The 20,685-nt window shown below is 42.4% G+C and overlaps 1 protein-coding gene across 1 annotated transcript in view; it reads left to right on the top strand.

Annotated features, from left to right (window-relative positions):
- The first annotated feature begins 2,200 nt into the window (after window positions 1–2,200).
- Window positions 2,201–20,685, top strand: part of HOXD10 (homeobox D10) — a 142,006-nt gene continuing 123,521 nt past the window's right edge. Inside the window, exons 1-2 of the transcript XR_013608751.1 lie at window positions 2,201–2,338; window positions 4,694–4,942. The gene's annotated coding sequence lies outside the window, so the exon portion shown is untranslated. The remainder of the gene's footprint in view (window positions 2,339–4,693; window positions 4,943–20,685) is intronic.

The raw sequence follows: 20,685 nt of genomic DNA, 5'->3' as shown, positions 1-20,685 counted from the left end.
AAAATTGAATGTCATCATCACTCGATGACACAATTATTCATAGAATGAAATACTCTAACTGTAGAAAGGAAATCCTAGTGATAGGCTAAACACAGTTAAACAAATAAATCAACTTTCTAGAAATAGTCAAGGACAAAATACATTCTTCCGTGGCCTATGTTAGGGAAAGAAAAATTACTCTAGCAGGGTTTGAGGCCTTCATAGAAAAAGCATAAATCATCATTCTTCCTAAGGAATAAAACACATGCATTAATATTTTTTTTTAAAAAGAAACAAACACATAAAGGAATAGGAATTAAAGATTAATTTTCCCAATTAAATCCATGAGTGTAATCTAACTTTTCAATAATCAAACTAGTAATAAGATTTGTTTTTCTCTTGTTTTGAAAAATAGGATAAACATTTCATGAAACATATTCTGTAAGCGTTATCTATTTAATACTATTTCATATTTCTACATACATGATTCTAAATGCATATTTATTCTAGTCTCTCTCTCATAACATGTAAAACCACTTCATAGAATTTTCCATGCTTGCAGCATTGCAGCTTCTGTTTTACTAAACATGTTGTGCCTTTTTTGCACAATTTCATGTTGTACCTTCAAATATCTCCATGTGCATAATGTTAAAGATTCACACTATTAATCATTGTTTTGTTAATAACACAGTTATGAGCAGATTTGATCAAGCAAGATTATTCATAATCGTGCTTCATCAAAAGTTATCGAATCATGCACAGCCAGGTGCATGCCGGTGCAATGAATGCACTCCAGGGACCAGGATGACTTCTAAGAGAGCACCAATTAGGGTGACAACAATCCAATGAAGTGATGCAAGAAAATGTAGAAATTAGCGTTACAGTAACCTCCAATGCGTGATACTTGGCACGACTGAATATTATGGAGAGGATGATTCCTTGACGTAGGCCTCCCATTGGAAAGCATTTCCCCCCACACCCTGACTTTAACAGCTAAAGTGGGGGTTACCACAGGACCTGCTATCCTCATAAATCGATCCACTGAACCTTTTATTAGTTTCGTTTTGGATTTTGCAGAAATCAGCTCATGAAAGCTCATTAAGAAATACCAGGTCAGGACTGAGACTGGGGGTTGGGGGCTGCTCACTAAGTCAAGTTTATTTAAGGAGGGGGGGTACGAAATTTTGAAAACATGCTAAATGGAGAAGCAGCACAACAAGAGAAATGTAAAAAGATGAGAAAGATTGGAAGTAGAAAGTGTAAAGAATGCAGGCGAAATGGAGAAAAGAAAGGGTGAAAAGAAGAAAAAGTGAAAGGAAGCAAACCAAGAAAGGAAGGAAGGAAAAATGATAGTATTTATGAACAGAGCGAAGGGTAAAAAGAACTTAGAAAAAAGGGGCCAAGAATGGATGGAATTGTTAGGATGGAATGCTGACTGGAAGAATGGATGAGTGAAAGGATGGATAAATGTGTGAACGGATGTGTGGAATGGTAAAGGTATGAATGGAAGCGTAAAACGATAGAAAATTGAAAGGATGCTGAATAGAGGGTGGGTGGAAGTGCGGGAAGATCAATTAATTGATAGATGAATGTAGTGTAAATGGAACTATTTTAGAAGAGTCGTTTTTGTCACTCTGTGTCAAGGAAAGTTTTGTTCTGAGTAGGGGGAATTTTAATTTTCTGGCTACTCCTTCAAATGTGACTAAGGGTGTAGTTGAGGGTGCCCAATAATTTCTTTGAAACGGGCACCCCATTATCTTCTCCCGTCGTTTGGCCTTAGAGCGTTTATAATAACGGTCTCTTAAGTTTTTAAGGCCGTCTTTTGGGTTTATGTCATGGCGTTGTTGGCTGAACCCAGCCTGTGCGGTGAAGTTCTTTTTCAAACGGTTACATTTAGCAAAGGAAGGCCGAGCGCGTGCACCTCTCTGTACCTGCTGGCACAATGTAGCCTTAGTTCTGTCAAGCAACAGCTGGGCAAGTCTTTGCTGAGCGCCTCAGAGCGTTTGCAAAGGTGTCAGCACGCATTCTATTGGGCGTCGGCCCTTAATGTGACGACTCAGCGTTCTGATGCACGCGCTTCCCTCAGGGTGTCCTCGCGAGGGACCAGCTGAGGCGCTCAGGATCGTTAGGATAGTAGAAGGACTGTTGCAGCTGGTCAGAGTGTCGTGTGTGGATAGCGGAACTGGCGCAGGGAAGGCCTCGACGTCAGAGTGTGGAGTCTCGCTCTGTATGGAGTTTGCCAAAATAATGACTATCCCAAAATGATGTTTTTGCCATGTCAGTGGGGGTGTTTGGAGAAAGAAACTATTCACAGAGGGCAAAACAACTCATGGACGACGAATGAACCCCACGGAGGATGGTGAGTACAGTCTTCCGGTTTTTGGAACTGGTCCCAACTTTTAAAACGTGTATGACAACAATAGTGGCCGTTTTCCAGCTGTTCAGTATGGTTAATTTACTTTTTTCCCTCTGTGATATTTTAGTGGCTCTGGCACTTTTGACAATATAGAAGAAATAAACATGTGTGCATTGTATCCTGCTGCATGATTAAATGTTCCTACAACGAGTTGTATTTTATTTTGAGGGCAGTACTTGTCCAGTGTAGACTTTTTCAGTTGTAAGTCTGTTCTACAGTTCACTCTCTAGATGATATGATGTACTGACTAATGATTTGTGACTTGTGCATGTAGGACGAAAAAGGTGTCACTCTTTTCAGTGTTGCTACATGAGTAATTAAGCGACGGTGGTATGTAGCAAAGTGTGACATTTTCTTAACTGTCACAAGTTGTTTATGAGTGTGAAAGTTAAGATATGTTGGTCTCCTAGCTGTGAGAAGCTATGGTGTCGGTATTGATTCTATGCACAGTGGGAGTTTCGTTGATTTACTTCAGGTGTGTATTATGGTGTGGGCTTGTGCGTGTGTGTGCGTGCTAGAACTAGAGGCTGTTAGTGTATACTTGGTATTGTACTTATGTTTTGTGATGTGTGTGGCTGGGGAGAGAAACGGTCCGTGTGCCATATTAGTAATGATTAGGTGTAATAAAGGCCGTCAGTCGGCCTTCTCACATGCAGACAACTGTCTTAACACCTGTATTGGAGGCAGCTTGCGGTCCCAACCTCAGTCTATATCGCCTTACACAACTTCTGAAAAATAAAGTTCCACACTTGCTCCCAATCTCATTGCACAAAAAGTTTATTTAGCAGCTCATGTTTGTCTTTTAAGAAATCCATTATTTTCCAGCTGGTCAGGGGAACACGTCATATTTTATGTGATGTAAATTGTGCGATTCTTTTGGAGCTCTTTGTTGTATCTTCCTCTCTCATTGAGTACAGAGTAGAGACCAAGTATGACATAATGGAATGTGTGACATTTTGAAAGTTGAGATGTCATAGTGTTTTCATCTGAAGAAAAGCAGTTGATGCTGCTCTGTCAAACAGGTTGGATGGGATCTTCAATGGAGAATAAAGCTTCTTGAGAATAAAGCTTCTTTGAAATAAATACTGATGTGAGGCTGCATCTTAAATTTCACACTCTTTCTCTCTAATATATAATCTCTCTGAAAGAATGTCAGTCCCTTATTAAATTAATTTGAAGTACAGTAGGATTAGCTATACATCACTTAATAAACACACTGATGTTCACTCGTTTCTAGCTTTATTAAAGGAGCCGAAGTAGATGCTGCTAGAGATATCATGATATTGTTCACAATTACAGTAATTTATCCTGCATGTAAACCCTTTAAACTTTCTCCTATACATCATATGCTATTAAAACTTAAAACACAATGTGTGTAGTATTTCATGAAAACAGACTTAGATACTTGTAATAATATCTGTTGAGGGCCTCCATCATTCTCTTACCTGTGAATTGCTCCTTTCACATGCTTAGGTAAGTGATGGTTAGCTGAGAAAATAATTCTTTAATATCCAATTTTCACATTTGTATGATAAATGTTAGAACAATATTCCAATCTCTACTGTTTTGTACTTTTTGCCCAACGCTTTACCATGTCATTCCCATGCCATTAGCCACAAATGCTCTCAAACCTTCTAAACCCTATCACAGTTCTATCCAGGTTTACTACTCTTCAACAACATTCATCTGATCCATTCACCTTTCGGACATTGACTATGTCAATTCCTTTGCATGAACAGCACAGGCAAACGAGGGGTGGTGGGGGGCAATTATATCCTGTTCACATTATTACAAGTGCCATAGAATATAATGCCCCTATAATATGGCGGACAAGATGTTTTTGACAGAATATCCCTTCTGCAAACTCGAAATCCTGCCCGAAGAGTATATCTTTGTATTAACATCCTAGTGCACTTTACATATTAAGGTAGGGGTATATTCTGAGAAATTCCATAGTGGGAGAGTACTATGTAGTAAATGGTGAAATAGACATATGTTGTTTGTGCTCTAGATGGCTTAGCATTCAATGCTGTGGTAAAAGTTATTACTGTACATTGGAATTAAAATGGATTGTAAATTTCACTTTCAATGGATATCGAGATGGAGCTCCATAACGAAGCTCCTGGATTTGGGATCTTTTAACTTTGAATATTCCTGCTTTGTCCTGCCATCCACCCCTTTTCTAAATATAATTGCAACTAAGATAACATTAGAACGCATTTAAAAAAAGAGAATTGTATTTACGTTCAGGAACTGGAGATTCTGAGAATATTCCCCTTTCCATCTTCTGAATCTCAGGGGGATTCGAATTGCAGCCATTCCTAGAAGACTGACTCGTTCTGCACCACGTGGTAGATGATGTATTCCTTGTGCTGCATGCCTTCCTCTCGCGTTGACCAGCTGCAGGAAGCTGCATTGCCGATTCCTGCGGAAGGTGCCCGGTGCCCACAGATGATCTCAGGATTTGGTCCGACTGTTGGCCCAACAGCCCTTCCTTGCCTGCCAGCAGACTTAGTGAGTGCCTTGATGTTGCGACCGCTTGTTTAGGTGAGTTGTTGGATGCCCGTTGAGTGTTGCTGGCGTGTGCCTTATTGAGATGCTGACCCCCCGATCTCCTGGGCCTTGCTTGGGTGGCTCACTTGCTTGGTGTCTCTCACTTTGCTCCAGCGGCCTACCACCTTGGTGTCCCTCGAATTGGCCTTGATGTGGCTTATTTCTCTGCCCATGAGAATTTCGACATTCTGGTGCTAGCTCTACTAGAGAGGGCACCACATTGAGGGCCACCACCCTCTGCCTTACGGATCTGCCTGCACACACTGCAAGCTTCTTTCTCACACTGTGGCCCAGTGTGTGCACCCTTCAGGGGCAGTGTACTAATTCCTGGCACCCTCCACGACATCCGGAGTGCTTGGTCATACTGGCAGATGCGCTGATCGAGACTGGTTGCGTCCAACCCTCTTGGTGGTCATTTTGAGAAGCATGGTGGAACTCTGAGAGGGCTGACTCAGATGGGGAAACAATTGTATATATGAATGGATGGTTGTCGTGCACTGCGGGTATTTCACATACGTTGACGTGTGAAGTGCTCCCGGGTATCACTCCCCACTCCGGAGTGTAAGTAAAAATGAAACGTAGTTATCAGATCCAAATCATTGGTCTGTCTCCCTAGGCACTGTAACTGCTGGATGTCCAGCTATTTTAAACAATAAAGATATTGAGTATACTTCTTGAGGTCTTTACTTCATATTTATTCAATTACTTCTTGAACGATGTTGTATTCACATCAATCTTCTAAGCATTTCAACATTCTATGCTTGTGAAGTGTTCTATTTTTTCACCAGAATACAAATTGAACTGTCCCAATGCATTTCGGCGTCAAGCGCCCTCGTTAAGGGGTGAATCTGTGAAAATAACAATGATTATTTTTAAACCTATGTGCATGGATGTTGCCACCAATCTATCGCCTAACTGCGCTTCTAAACGTTAACTGTTTGTATCGAGGTCAAAAGACTTCATAAGGAGTCTGGGTTTTAAATGATTAGAAAAAGTAACGGTATTCTTATGTATCTTTACTTCTGAATATCGAAAAAAAAACGTACAAATTAACCGATGAGTGAATGGTTATGGGTTATTCTTAATTGAATACATATGAAGTAAAGACCTCAAGAAGTATACTCAATATCTTTATTGTTTAAAATAGCTGGACATCAGCAGTTACAGTGCCCAGGGAGACAGACCAATGATTTGGATCTGCTAACAACGTTTTAGATGGGGAAACCCCATGTCCAATGAAATAAGTAGACTGGTGCCGGTATGCTGTATAAGGCACCTGATGTCAGCTGCACCCGATGTGCTTGTTTTATGGAGTGTTGGGTCCCAATGGTAGTTTTGCCGGGCTAAAGCCAGTCCTCCATTTTGAAGCCCTTCTCACCTCCTCTACATACTGGCCTCATACTAGGATGGCAGTCCTCTTCCTAAGTAAAAGGGACTGAGGACATGCTATTCAAAGGCCCAATGTAATAAATAAGGACTCTGTCTTAAGCAGATACACTGAAAGTAAAGAATGAATCTTGGCTCACCAACAAGGAATGAATTCCTAATTGTAATGCTGAGCTTGGCTCACGTTACCACTTTGACGTGGGTTTGGCTCGTGAGTTTGACTCGCGTCTATATCACGAGCCAAAGCCTGGGGCTAGTATTGTTTCCTTTTGAAATGTATATCCACGAGCCACGGCCCGTGCATACTGTGTTGTGTTTCAAACTACTTCCCTCGTGCATGGACGCCTGAGTCTTTCCGTTTGCCATTGTAACCACCGGCTTCACGGAGACCAGACGTTCATGACGGGTGGAGTTACCCTTTTGAAGAATAAACTTCACTTACCGAATTTCCCTGCTTCTTCTTCATTTACAACATATTTTGGCGACGATCGGGAGACTCCACCCCACCCACGCTGATCTTTTTCCCCGATTCAGCACCTCGTCAATTGGTAAAAATTTCATTGGTCGGATGAAGCTATCGCTTTCCCAATCAGCGGAGTTGCTTTCCTAAACGTCTTCTACCAGCAACTCTTATTGGGCGGTTTCAATCCCCTTCAACACGACCAACCTCATTGGATATCCCTTCGTGCAACTTTATTGAGGTATCGTGTGAAGACTGTTTACAAGACACGATGACAAGGTACTGTTTTGTTTGAAAATATTTCTTGGATAAAGCACACCTCCAACGATACGCACGTTGTATTTGAAAACATTGCGTGTCACTCCAGCGACACGCACGCTTTCGACTTACAACGCTTTTGTTATTTAAACAATTGATTTTAAACATTTATGCGTGTCATCTTCAACGATACGCACGTTATTGTTGGACCTACATTTAACCATTGCGTGTCATAGTTGGAACTACATTTAACCATTACGTGTCATTTCAGCGTATCGCTGCAGCGATACGCACGCTTTTCATTTTGAATTAGCATATTTACAATATTATAGAATTAGCATATTTACAACGTTATAGACGAGTTTGGAAACTTAAACTCCTTGTTTAAATCGCATATACTCAATTTTAAAACTGAATACTTTGATAGTATTAAGTTTACTGTGATTTTAATATTTATTAACCTTTTACTTCTGCATTGACTTTGAGCATGGCTAATAACCAGTGGCATCAGATTACCCAACCCCCACCTTTCCTGGACAAACCAGGCACTCCAGACATAATTTGGTCTGAGTGGTTCGGGTTGTTTGAGAACCATTTAGTTGCTATTGATGCCGCTGATTATTCTGACAAAAGAAAATTCGCTATTCTCTTTGGTTGTTTGGGACAAGCTGGCCAACGAATCTTCAAAAGTATTGTTCCTATAGCACCTCCCATTACACAAGATGAGAGTGGAGATAATCCTTGGAACGTATACATTGAAGCCATCGCAAGATTAAAAAAACAATTTTGTGATGAACCTAACATTATGCTAGAAAGGCACAATTTCTATGCCAGAAAACAAAAGGAGAATGAGAAGGTGGAAGAATACATAGCTGCACTCAGAGTATTAGCAATTACTTGCAATTTCGAACCGTCTCCTGATAAATTTATTAGAGACCAGTTCGTATTTAATTGCGCTTCAAGGAAGATTAAGCAGAGAATTCTGGGGTGCAAGAATCCATCTTTAACCGAAGTCATAGAACTTGCTCTTAGCATTGAACGTTCTACCCTAACCAGCAAAGTTGTGATGGATCAACCAAAACAAGGAGTCAATGCTATAGACTGTTATGACTCTGATGAAGGAGAAACTCTGTGTGCCATTTCTAATAAAAACAGAGTTCAATACAGTAAAAATACCCAAAAGAAAAAAACATTCTTTTGTTATAGGTGCGGATCAAAAGACCATATTGGAAACGCTCCGAATTGTCCTGCACTCAAGAAGCGGTGTTCTATTTGTAAAAAAATTGGACACTTTCAAGGGGTTTGCAGATTCGCCAAGAAACCCCCCAATGTTAATATGGTAGACTTTGAGGCATGTTCTGAATCTTTTAAGAACATTATTGTAACTCTTGATTCTAATGGTGATATTGATTCCATTAAGGGTCCTCTATGCGCAGCTATTATTGATAATGTTCACCTTCAAGTCATGGCAGATTCAGGCTCCCCGTATACTATTCTTAGAGATTCAACCTTTTATGAAAAATGGGACAAAAGAATTGAATTGATTGAATCTGATGTTAATCCACTTGCATTTGGTGAGAAGAATATTAACATGCTTGGGTATTTCGAAGGATTGGTCCAATGTCTGGGGAGGGAGACCGTCACTAAAATTTATGTAGCAGAAAAAGGTAAAGACATCGTGGGCTGGAAAGATTTAGCCAGGATGGGCCTTTATTTAGTCCCCGGTGATGAGAATCCCATCAAAGTTGGGAAATTACCTACTATTAAAACTGATTTACCCATTGCTGTAGTTGATAATCATAATACAGAGGTACAAGAAATTATATCAGAATTTAAACCGGTGTTCAAAGAAATGGTAGGGAGTGTCAAAGGATTTGAACACAAGATTAGACTGATACCCGGAGCTCAACCAATAACACATAAAGTTAGAGCCGTTCCACTGAGCGTCAGGTCAGAGTTAAAAATAATGTTGGATGATTTGTGTAAACAAGGTATCATTTCTCCCATCAATTCTTCACAATGGGTCGCACCAATTGTAGTCGCCCGTAAAAAGACAGGTGAAATCAGATTATGTGCGGATTTACGCTCATTAAATAAGAACATTATTGTTGACTGTCACCCAATTCCAAGAATCCACGAGCTTCTGGCTAACATAGGCGACGCTAAATGGTTTTCATTGATCAACCTGAGGTCAGCGTACCATCAGGTGCCTTTGGCGAAGGAATCCCAAGAACTTACTTCTTTTATCACTCCATTCGGAGCTTTCAAATTCCTTCACCTCCCTTTTGGTTTAGCGTCTGCTGGAAGCGTTTTCCAGAAGCTGATGGATGTGTTGTTCCAAGGAATGGCGGGTGTACAGGCATACCTGGATGATATCTTGATATTTGCCAAAACGTTAAACGAACATAACATTATCCTCAGGAATGTACTTTCAATTTTGATGTCTAGAAATATGACAGTTCACTCAAATAAATGCAAATTTGCAGTTAACAAGATTGATTATCTAGGACATACAGTTTCTGACCAAGGTATCACTCCCAAGTTTTCAGTCATTAGAGCCATTGAGGATGCAAAGCCCCCTCCTGATAAAGACGCCTTACGTTCCTTCCTTGGACTAGCAGAATATTATGCAAGGTTTGTCCAGTCATACTCACAACTAGTTGAACCTTTAAGGAAACTTTTGAGGAAAGGGTCTAGTTTTGTTTGGACTCAGGAGTTAGACAAGGTTTTTTGTGAGATCAAGAAGTTGATTATTTCTGCAAAAGCCATACATGCTTTCAGGGAGGATGCCATCTCCGTTATCACTGTGGATGCAAGTATTTCGGGTCTAGGGGCAGTGCTTACACAGAAGGTTAATGGTCAGGAGCAAACTGTGGCGTTTGCGTCTAGGGCACTTAAAGAATTCGAACAGAGGTATAGTACTATCGAGAGGGAAGCCCTGGCTTGCGCATGGGCGGTCCACAAATTTAAAATGTACATTTGGGGTAGGAGATTCGAGTTGGTCACGGATCACAAGCCATTAATTTACATCTTTAATAAATCCAATTCAGCGTCCATGTCAGCACGACTGATGAGAATAGTCTCAAAGTTGCAAGAATTCAACTTTTCTGTTAAGCATATTGTTGGCGGCAAGAATTTTCGGGCTGATTGCCTATCTAGAATGGCTATGGACAAGGATGATGAGGAGGATTTTCTTGTGGAGGATGTCGAATGCGTAACCTTTGTGGATGCAGTGGATGAAATTAGTGATGTGATTTCCGAGAGGGATTGGAAAGAAGCCACTACCTTAGACAATGTGTTGTTAAAAGTTATCGAATTTACCACCCGTTGTTGGCCTGAACCTAGAAGTTTGAGCGGCGATCTACGTAGTTTTGCTCAAATTTCTGAGGAACTGTCTGTTGAGAACGGCGTAGTACGAAGGAGTGAGAAATTTGTCCCTCCTTTTAAATTGAGAGAGTCTATTATTAATAAGGCCCACCAAGGGCATTTGGGGACAACTAAAACCTCCATGCGCATTAAACAACATTATTGGTGGCCCTCAATAGATGTCCAGGTTAAAAATTTGATTGACTCTTGCCCGGAGTGTTTATTATCCGACAAACATTGGCGCACATTGAAAGTCCCTCTTCATCCGACGGTTTTTCCTAACTCTCCCTGGGAGAAAGTTGGAATAGATTTTTCAGGGCCATATTCCATTCTCCAACAAGAGAATAAGTACATTATTCTTTTGGTGGATTATTTTTCAAAGTGGATGTACTTTGATTTTGTTAAATCTCCTGATTCAGATTCCACCATAACCTTTCTCAAGAAAGTGTTTGAATTAGAGGGATCTCCCAAGTTTATCGTCACAGATAACGGGACTCATTTTGTCTCGGATAAAATGTGCAAATTTTTGGAAAAATTGGACATTAAACAACTCAAAGTCTCTCTTTATTCTCCAGCTTCGAATGGTCTTGTCGAGAGGGGGAATAAAGTGATCAAAGAGGGTGTCCAGACGGCGATTTCTTGCGGTTACAGTGTAGATGAGTTCGTAAAACAAAAAGTTTGGCACTATAATACCTCCCCTCATTGCGTAACTGGGATCTCCCCATTTTCCTTACTGAGAGGTAGAGAGAATCGTTCTGTTTTATTTCCTTCCTGGTTGCACCAGGGCTCTGCCGGTAAAACTATTGATTTGGATTCTGTCAAGAAATCTGTTCTAGAAAAACAGTGTCAAATGAAGTTACAGTTTGATGGTACCTCTAATGGTAAATTGGTGGACCTGCTGGCAGGTGACTGGGTTTTAATCAAGAACCCAGGTAGAGTGGTTAAAGGACGTTCAAAATTTTTTGCACCCGTTCAGGTAATTAAAGTGAGTAAAGGAGCAGCCTTTCTGGGAAAAAAGGGTTGGTGGAACAAACGCCAGTTAGTGAAAGTCTCTGATCACCAAGCAGAAATTATAAAAAGCAGGAAGTATAATGGTAAATCTGGTAATTTGGATTGGAGTTTTTGGATGGATGCGCCTTCTGTTTCTGGTGTCCCTAACCATTCTTACTCACAAAACCCTCATTCTTCGGGGCAGCTTCCTGGGGAGGGTTCACTGGATCCTCCAAACGTTGTCATTAACCAAGATGCCCCTATTCACATGAAAGTTTCTTCTTTCGGCAGACACATCAGGGCTCCTGAGAGATATAACGAATTCATTAAATTCTAGACTTTTGTCTACTTGTATTAAGCCCATGTTAATTTCCTGTGTTTTCTCTTTATATTTTGTTGTAAGGGGGAAGGTGGTGTAATGCTGAGCTTGGCTCACGTTACCACTTTGACGTGGGTTTGGCTCGTGAGTTTGACTCGCGTCTATATCACGAGCCAAAGCCTGGGGCTAGTATTGTTTCCTTTTGAAATGTATATCCACGAGCCACGGCCCGTGCATACTGTGTTGTGTTTCAAACTACTTCCCTCGTGCATGGACGCCTGAGTCTTTCCGTTTGCCATTGTAACCACCGGCTTCACGGAGACCAGACGTTCATGACGGGTGGAGTTACCCTTTTGAAGAATAAACTTCACTTACCGAATTTCCCTGCTTCTTCTTCATTTACAACACTAATCCTACAGGAGCAGCCATATTTGAACAGTATTGTGTGATCTACTACTTGGCTTATCAACAGCAATGTAGGACTTTATGCAGGCAGTTTAAATTAAAGTACGGAAGGACTTCCTTCCTCCTAACCTGGTAAGAACCTTGCATACTAATGGAGTGGCCAGCTTTTGATAGTTATGTTGATACTTCCTCATGTTTACTCTGTGGGGTATGCCCTGGGATCTGCTCCCTGTCTATGGCAGCTCAAGTGTGTCACTTAACATCTCTTCCCTCCAGCATGACTGATGACTCCCACCACTGACTATGATGTAATGATGCGGTGTGACCAGTGCAAGTGGTCCCTACACTAATACCATTATCTACTCTAGTAGTAGGTCCTCCTTCCCCCCAATAAAGCTGACGTCCATGAGTTTAATTATTCAGAGACAGCTCAGCGCTACAAAAAAGGAAAAATAAAATTATAATAATGCGTTAGTTATCATTTTATTTTTTTGTGCTGAGGCAGTTTTGTAGGGCGGGGCTGGGCAGCCAAGGGGGGAGGAGTGGTGGCACTCTCTAAGTGCTCATAACTGTTTGGCCGGCCATACAATCTTGCACCCTCTGCATGATCTCTATCCCCTGTGTATTACAGCCAGGGTGGAGAACATGCCCAGGCTCTAATTCCCTGTCTGTGCGCCAAACCACGGAACTCAGACCAATCACAATGCTGCATTGCAGCGGTGTGATTGGCTTAGGGAGTCTGGGTGCTTCCTAATCTCACAGAAGTCAGGAAGAGGACGGAGAGGATGTAGGAGAGGTGGTGGCCGGCCAGTCGTCCGGCAGGCAAGTGATCTTTTTTTTTTTATCCTTCCCTCCTCCTCTTTCCCCTGCTCCACCCCACTACTGCTTCCCAGGAGCCACCCTCACTGTTCAGAGATCTCTATCCTGCCTGCATACCTGAACAAAACAGTAAGAGTGGACAAAAACACCCAGAAACCCTAATCTCTGGCACTTACTTCTGTGTTTCTAAAGGAACCTTAATAAATGATCTTATCTTCTATGTGAAAAGAAGTGCTCAATGTAGGAAAGCACTATTATCAATGCTCATGATCGCTACATCCAGCAAAATTTTGCATGGCCTAAGACTATCCGTAGCTCCCTCACTCGCTTTCTATGCAAAAGTAACCATCTCCATTTATAAAAATAGGATAATCCTCATCCAGTCATCAGACCGCAACCGAGATGTATTCTATAAACTCTTCTCAATCATCAAACATGCAGGGGCAGATTTATGAAGGCCTTGCGCCGCCGGTGCGTCACGGCGGCGCAAGGCCTTCATAAATCTGCCCCGCAGTATCTAGTAAAGACTCAGCCCCCTCTCAAGATCATCCTAGCTTTCTGTGTGACCCGCAGGCTCTCTGTGTGCCCTTGCACAACCTAGCCACATTAAGCACTCCACCCTTCCCCCATTGATCCACCATGGCAATCAGCCAACACAATACTAACACTTCCACACTTCCCGTTGGGGCAGAGACACCCCTACTGAATCATCAAATCAATTTGAGCCCACATTTCACTGCTACAACAAAGTCCACAGAGTTCACAGCAATGAAAATATCTCTACCACTCTGACTCTACCCTTGGTCTCAGAATACACCTTCTTAGATATTTGTATCCTGCCTATGATCCATATGACCCAATTGCCTCTTTCCAACAAGTTCCAGATCTCTACACCTCCACAGCGCAAGCCTAAAACCATCTCCATCTAAACCTCCCGCCCACAAACTCTTTCAGACCAGCACCACGCCAGCTCCAACAACAAAATCCAGAGCACCCCCCCCCCCACCTACTGGCCCTCTGTCCCAAACTACGACCACCTGCTCCCATGACTCAATAACATCCAGACTTGATGAAATTACAAAAGATCTACATCAACTCATGTCTGGACTACAGAGCCTAATAAATATCACATCAGCAGGCGGCCCATAAGGACTCCAGAAAATACTAGACATATCCACTCCCAACCTTCCAAATACCTCTCATGACTGCTATCAGTCACTCCTTACAACAGGATTGCAACACTCTAGCTGCCCCCACAAGATGGTAATCAATACCCTACCCCAATGCCTCCTCGCAGCCCATCAGGCTAATAGATCCGCTATCAGACAGTGACATTCACTCACTCCTCACATTTCTTGCACACCACGACAACCTGGCTCTTATCCAAACAATCACCTCAAACCCACATAAAGAACCTAGGTCTAATTCTAGAGACAATAATAAGTCCTACCTTAAGCTTGTCCCCGTCACACAGACCACCTCAGCGGACACCAAAACGCACCTGAAATGCATGCTTCACTATTGCAGATTGGTTATGAAACATGCGACGGACATCGCTGAACTCATACTTGCACACAAGCTTGACCTATTATTCCTAATAGAAACATGGCTAAATAACTCCTCTGCTCCACTCCCTGACATTTTAGTCCTAATTAGGGAGAAGTGTAGCGCAGCTGCCAGGGCGGCTGACTCCAGAGCGCGGGGCTCATGGTTCAATCCCCAGCGCCGGAGACAGATCAGCTCAGCATCATGTGACCCTGGGCAATAGCTCACTTAATCTTCCTGATGGCCTCCAGCGCCTTGAGACCCTTAGGGGAGATTAGTTTGCACTTCACAAATACCAGGTTTAGCTATTGTATTATAAGATCAGACACACCTAACAGACCGGGTAGAGGCATTGCCTACATACACTGCAATAACCGTGCGGTGAATCAGTTACAAACCATAAGCTAACCTCTGGTGAATACCTATGCTTAAAGATTGCGAGTAACAACAGACCACTATGCAAACTCTACATGATCTACCACCCACCAGGTGACAACCTCTCATTCATCGAACAAATTTTGGAAATTATCACTACCAATGTAGGGCAATACTGCACCCAGATCATCTTCGCAAATTTAAACCTTCATTGGAACGACCCAAATGAGCCCTCAATTAACAGCCAAAAACTTTCAAAGCAGACCTCAACCTGATCTAAATCTACAACAGGCCTACGCACAACCTGGGTGCGACCTTGGATCTAGTCAGTGGTAAGGCAAGCGCCATTCAATTTATATCTATCGCCCCATGCGACTCAACACACCACATCACCTTCCTCACCACTGAATCAGTGAGTGCACATACACCTCAACTTATAAAACCCAGGCCCTGAAAAAGGAGCACTCATTACATAAACCTTAATTATTTGACTTCCCTCAGCAATAGCATCTTGCCTACTCTCATTCATAGAACAAATTATGGAAATCATACCCATGTAGTGCAATACTGCACCCAGATATTCTTCTCAGATTTAAACCTTCATTGTAACAACCCAAATGAGCCCTCAGTTAACAGCCTAAAAACTTCCATAGCAGACCTCAACCTGATCCAAACCTTCAACAGCCCTATGCATAACCTGGGTGCAACCTTGGATATAGTCATTGCTAAGGCAAGCTCCATACAACGAATTTATTGCCCCATGTGACTGGACAGACCACCACCGCATCACCTTCTTCGCCACTGAATCAGTGAGTACACATAAACCTCAACTTAAGAAACCCAGGCATTGGAAAAGGAGCACTCATGACATAAACCTTAATTATCTGACATCCCTCAGCAATAGCATCTGGCCTCCTCCAGCAGACATGTCAGATGTCAACAACCATAAAAACCACTACAACAACTCCACGACGATCCTTCTTGACACAATTGCACTTTTACAGCTAAAACTATTGTCCACTAAAAACTCCAAACCATAGTACAATGGGAGCCTAAATGAAGAAAGACGCAATTTGAGACTAGCTGAAGGAGCGTGGAGATCCTCACCATTACCAGAACACCTTATGCACTTGAGATCACTGAGGAGCACCTACAATAAATGCATCAGAAACTCAACAGCAACTTTCTTTAGATTTCAATTAGACAAACCCAGAAATCACCCGAAAAACTGTTTGAAATTGTCAAACACGAATCTATTCAACCTGGCCCTTCCACAATAGGATCTAATCCATATCCAAACTGTAATTAATTTGCCTCCTTCTTCCTTGAAAAGACAAAAAAGATTGAGTGTGATCTCAATACAGCCATAGAATACCTCCCGGTGATACCTGCAAATAGCCCCCCGTACGCCTCTGATCGATAGGCCCCAGACCTACGAGGACTCACCCTCAAAAACAATGTGTCATGGAACACATTCAAAACCTTAGATGAAGGTGCCATTCTAAATATTTTAACAACACTTAAACCGTCAAACTACTTCTGCGACCATCTACCATCTAACTCCTTCAATGAGATTAAGCAGCTGCGGTCGGTAGGGGAGTACCTGCCGGGCGGTGACGTGGGGAGGGGGAGGGGCAGGGTGGGGGTTAGTAATGTATGGATAGTGGAGGTTTGCAGGTAAGTAAACATATAAATGAATCAAACGAATTTCGTTGCGTGCACTGCATCCCCAAATGCAATGCAGTGCGCGCAACAAAATTCGTTTGATTTATTTAAATGTTTACTTACCTGCAAACCTCCATTATCCATACATTACTAACCCCCACCCTGCCCCTCCCCACGTCACCGCCCCGGCAGGTACTCCCCTACCGACTGCGGCTGGGATTAAGACATCTTTAATCCCAATCTGGCCCAAGATAATGAATGCTTCACTACTTGAAGGGGCTGCACCATACAGCCTAAAATCAGGGCAGGTAACCTCCCATTCTAAAAAAAACGACAGCAGATCATGCAAACCCAATAACTTCCATTAAAGCTTCACCATTCCGTCTCTGGCAAAGCTCCTTGAGAAATGTGCCCAAACCCAACTATGCAATCACATTGCTCAGTTCCACCTTATTGACTAGTTCCAATCCGGCTACCGTCAGAGTGACAGCATGGAAATAATCCTTACACACATAGTTGATGACATGCTTAAAATGCTGGATCAGAACTAATCTTGCTTCCCAATCCTCCTCGGCCTTTCCTCAGCTTTTGATACTGTCAAACATGACAGCCTCCTTGAATTACTTGAACGCAGAACTGGGTTGTCAGGGGTTGTTCTGATGGGTTCCCCTCATTTCCACACAACAGAACTCAAAGAATCAAGGTTAACCAGTCCCTATCCAAAACCACTAAGGTCAAATTAGGGGTCCACCCTATCACCTACTCTCTTCAACCTGTTCATGGAGCCTTTAACCGAAATTCTGAAATTCTTCATCGTCCAATACCACATGAACTGGCTGACCAGAAACCACCTCAAACTCAACTCACTCAAGCTGAATTCCTCTTGATCGCCTCGCTTAAACAATCCCTTGACATCGAAGATTGAATGAAGCATTTAACAGCCTTCAATTGCCTTCCACAGGATATACGTTCCACAAGATCACTGGGAATAACTCTCAATAAGAATTTTAACATGCAGGAACGCATTAGGTCAGCCACCAAAGAAACAAACTTTCAAATGAGTGTTCTAAGAAAAATAAAACTCTTCCTCCCCTTTGACGATCTCAAATCACCTGTGCAAGCTCTAGTGATCCCCGTGTTAGACTATGTGAGTGCAACCCTATGTGGTCTAGAAAGATCCAAACTGGCTCCTCTGACGGGCATCCCTTGACTCTGCTGCAAGGCTAATCACTGGAGCCAAAAGAAACAGTCACATCACTCCTGATCTGAAGGCACTAAACTGGCTCCCTTGTGAGGCAAGGATACAACTGAAAATTGCTTACATGACCCATAAAGCCCTACACTTCAGTACACCGAAGTACCTAGCTGATAATATACATATATATATATATATTCTTTATTCGATTACAAATATGATCATTCACATCATAAAAACAATACATCAGAATAAAAACAATTAAACTTACATTAAAAATGTTCATTAAAAATATTCATTAAAAAAATAGACTTATAATTCTTCCAATGTAAAACCACAGTGCACAAGATCAAACCATAAAGGCAAGTTAGGCTAAATTGACAAGTCTAATGTTCAGAAGCAAATGTACACATTTTTGCCCTCTTCCACCAGGTGAAGAGCAAAAATCTCGAAATAGGAAACACTAGCCAACTTGTGGTATCTGATCTAAAAAGACGTGTGGCTTCGAAGGGACAATTAAAAGATAAAGTACGACAAACAGGAGCTATCTAGGTTTTTCTAAGGTCATCATAGGAGGGGCAACAAAAGAGGAAATGCTCAAGGGTCTCGGGAAGAGTGTGGCATGAGGGGCACGATGGATTAACGGACACATTTCCCCAGGTACTTCTTGCATTTACAGGAAGAGCTCTGTATCTAAATTGGGTGTACAGGGCTCGTGCCTGCGGTGGTTTGATGTCATCCAGATACATTTCGAAAGCCAAAACCTCCTTTAACACTTAAAAACCTCGCAGTTAAAGAGCCCTGTGCAGTGCGTTCTACACTTTCCGAGTCCATCAATCCCCAGTACCTTTTTTAACGAGGGGGACCATAGATTTAGTGATGGTCCCAGGTTCCTCCTAGAACTGCACCAACCCTATTTTTGATAAACAGTCCTTGATCTTGTTGAACAACTTAATGCAACCTGTTTGCTTGCGCAGGGCAATCAGCTCGACCATGGCCTCCTTCAACGGGATCTGTGTGTTGCTTGTCCATACCCGTATTCAGAACAAAACTGCCCTAAGAATAGCAAAGTGGTCTATAGGTTTTAAACCAAGATCGGCAGGAGGGGTGTGTTCACTGGCAGGTTCATGATGGCTCTGATAAATGTATTTTCGGCGAGTGTTAGGTCTGTCAGATTTTCCAGCCCCCATAGATCGTCCCTGTATAGGGCCGCTCCTAGACCTTTTGCCCTATGAAGTTCTAAGGTAGGTGAGATTGGCCGGTCGGAGGACGCCCCAGCCCTTCGTACTATGGCACATTCAACTACGGTGTCCATACCAGCCTATTCCTGATGCAAAAGCCCAAATAATCAAAGGACTTACCCTGCTTCAAAATTTGTGTGCCCAGCACGAGTTTGCCCTTGTTGGATTTATAGGGGTTAAAAATCATATATTTGTTTTGGAGCAGTTTATTTCTAAGCCCTATTCTTTGCAGGCGTTAGCAAATTTATTAAAGAGATTTTGGATTCCTCGATGTGTTCTGGCAATAATCAGTGTGTCGTCTGCAAGAAGCAGACCAGGCACTACACTGCCTGCCAGTTTCGAGGGGTTCGTCACCACAATTATAGAGTTCTCCTATTAGACCAGTAATGTAGAGGGTAAAGAATGTGGGGGCAAGGACGCAACCTTGGCGAACGCCTTTCCGGACTGATATGTCATTGGTCAGACTGCCATTGGGATACCTAGCTGATACCTAGCTGAGTTATTGTGTCTATTTCCTGTTCACAAAGAAAAGAACAACCAAATCCTAATTAGTTCAACCACAACTAGACTATTAAGTACTCATAGAAGAAAGATACATTTTATGTGTCTCACGAAACGTAGGTGGAAACAGGTGAGGAGAATTCTCTCCCAAGAAGACTCAAACCAGCCTAGGTAAGGAGCCATTCCTAGGGACACATGAAGGGTGGCATGCTCTCTAACTGTAATTTTAGAAAGTTCATTCATTCATCTCTCTGGTGATTTGCCTATTTTGTTTAAATAATAACTTGACTTAAACCAGGTCTTGCTTCACCATCCTCTCAGGCTGTTTGAAAAGATGAGACTCTCCCAGATCATCCAGCCTTTACATAATGCAGCCAGGCAATAGACAACGTCCTATCACACTTCAAGGAGTCTTGCACTATTTCCCTGTTAAAGGTGGCATGCAAGTTTGTCCATAGAGAACACCATAAAATCAAGGGAGCTAACTTTATTACATCCTCTACATATTCCATTCCAAGCTCGCAAAGAGTTACATAGGTGGCCCAAGTTGGTGAAACGCCAGGAGTCTTCTTAAAATGCTACTCTGCATGCCCTGTAGGGGCTTAGAATTTATATAGCCCCACAGGCAGGTGCCATACATTAAAACAGGGCTTTCTCCTGTAGATCTCCAGAAGAGGTATCATTGCCTTATTGGTGTAACGTACTCTATAGAACTAGAGAGTTTTTGCTGAACAGTGGGAGCTGCAGGGTCCCCAATTCCCCTTTGAATCAAAGACAACACCCAGATAGGAAAATTCAGGGGTAAGACCCACTGGATGACCACCTATCTAAATGCCCCTCATTTTAGTTTGCCCGAAATTACACATCATCAAGAATGTATTAGAGCTGTTATTTTCCAGACCCAAAGATCCCATGATTCGAACAAAATCATCACTTAGTGTTTTGAGACCCTTGGGAGTTCTGACAAGCAAAACCACGTCATCCGTTTAAAGCAGGACAGGGATCTTTTTGCCAGCTCTGTTCAGGACATCTACAACTCTAGCAGACAAAGCAGGGTGTATATATAGCAAAAATAGCAGGGGGACTAAAACGCATCCCTGCCGAACCCCACATCCTAATTATATCCCTTGGTCTGTTCCCAGATCGGCCGTACCTAACTGAAGCAGAGAGGTCATAGAGCTCTCAGGAAGAGGACCAGGTCAGTCAGTAGCT

This window comes from Lissotriton helveticus, chromosome 3_1 (assembly GCF_964261635.1).
Source record: "Lissotriton helveticus chromosome 3_1, aLisHel1.1, whole genome shotgun sequence".
NCBI classification, from domain to species: domain Eukaryota; kingdom Metazoa; phylum Chordata; class Amphibia; order Caudata; family Salamandridae; genus Lissotriton; species Lissotriton helveticus.
This window is presented reverse-complemented; position numbering and strand designations above follow the sequence as displayed.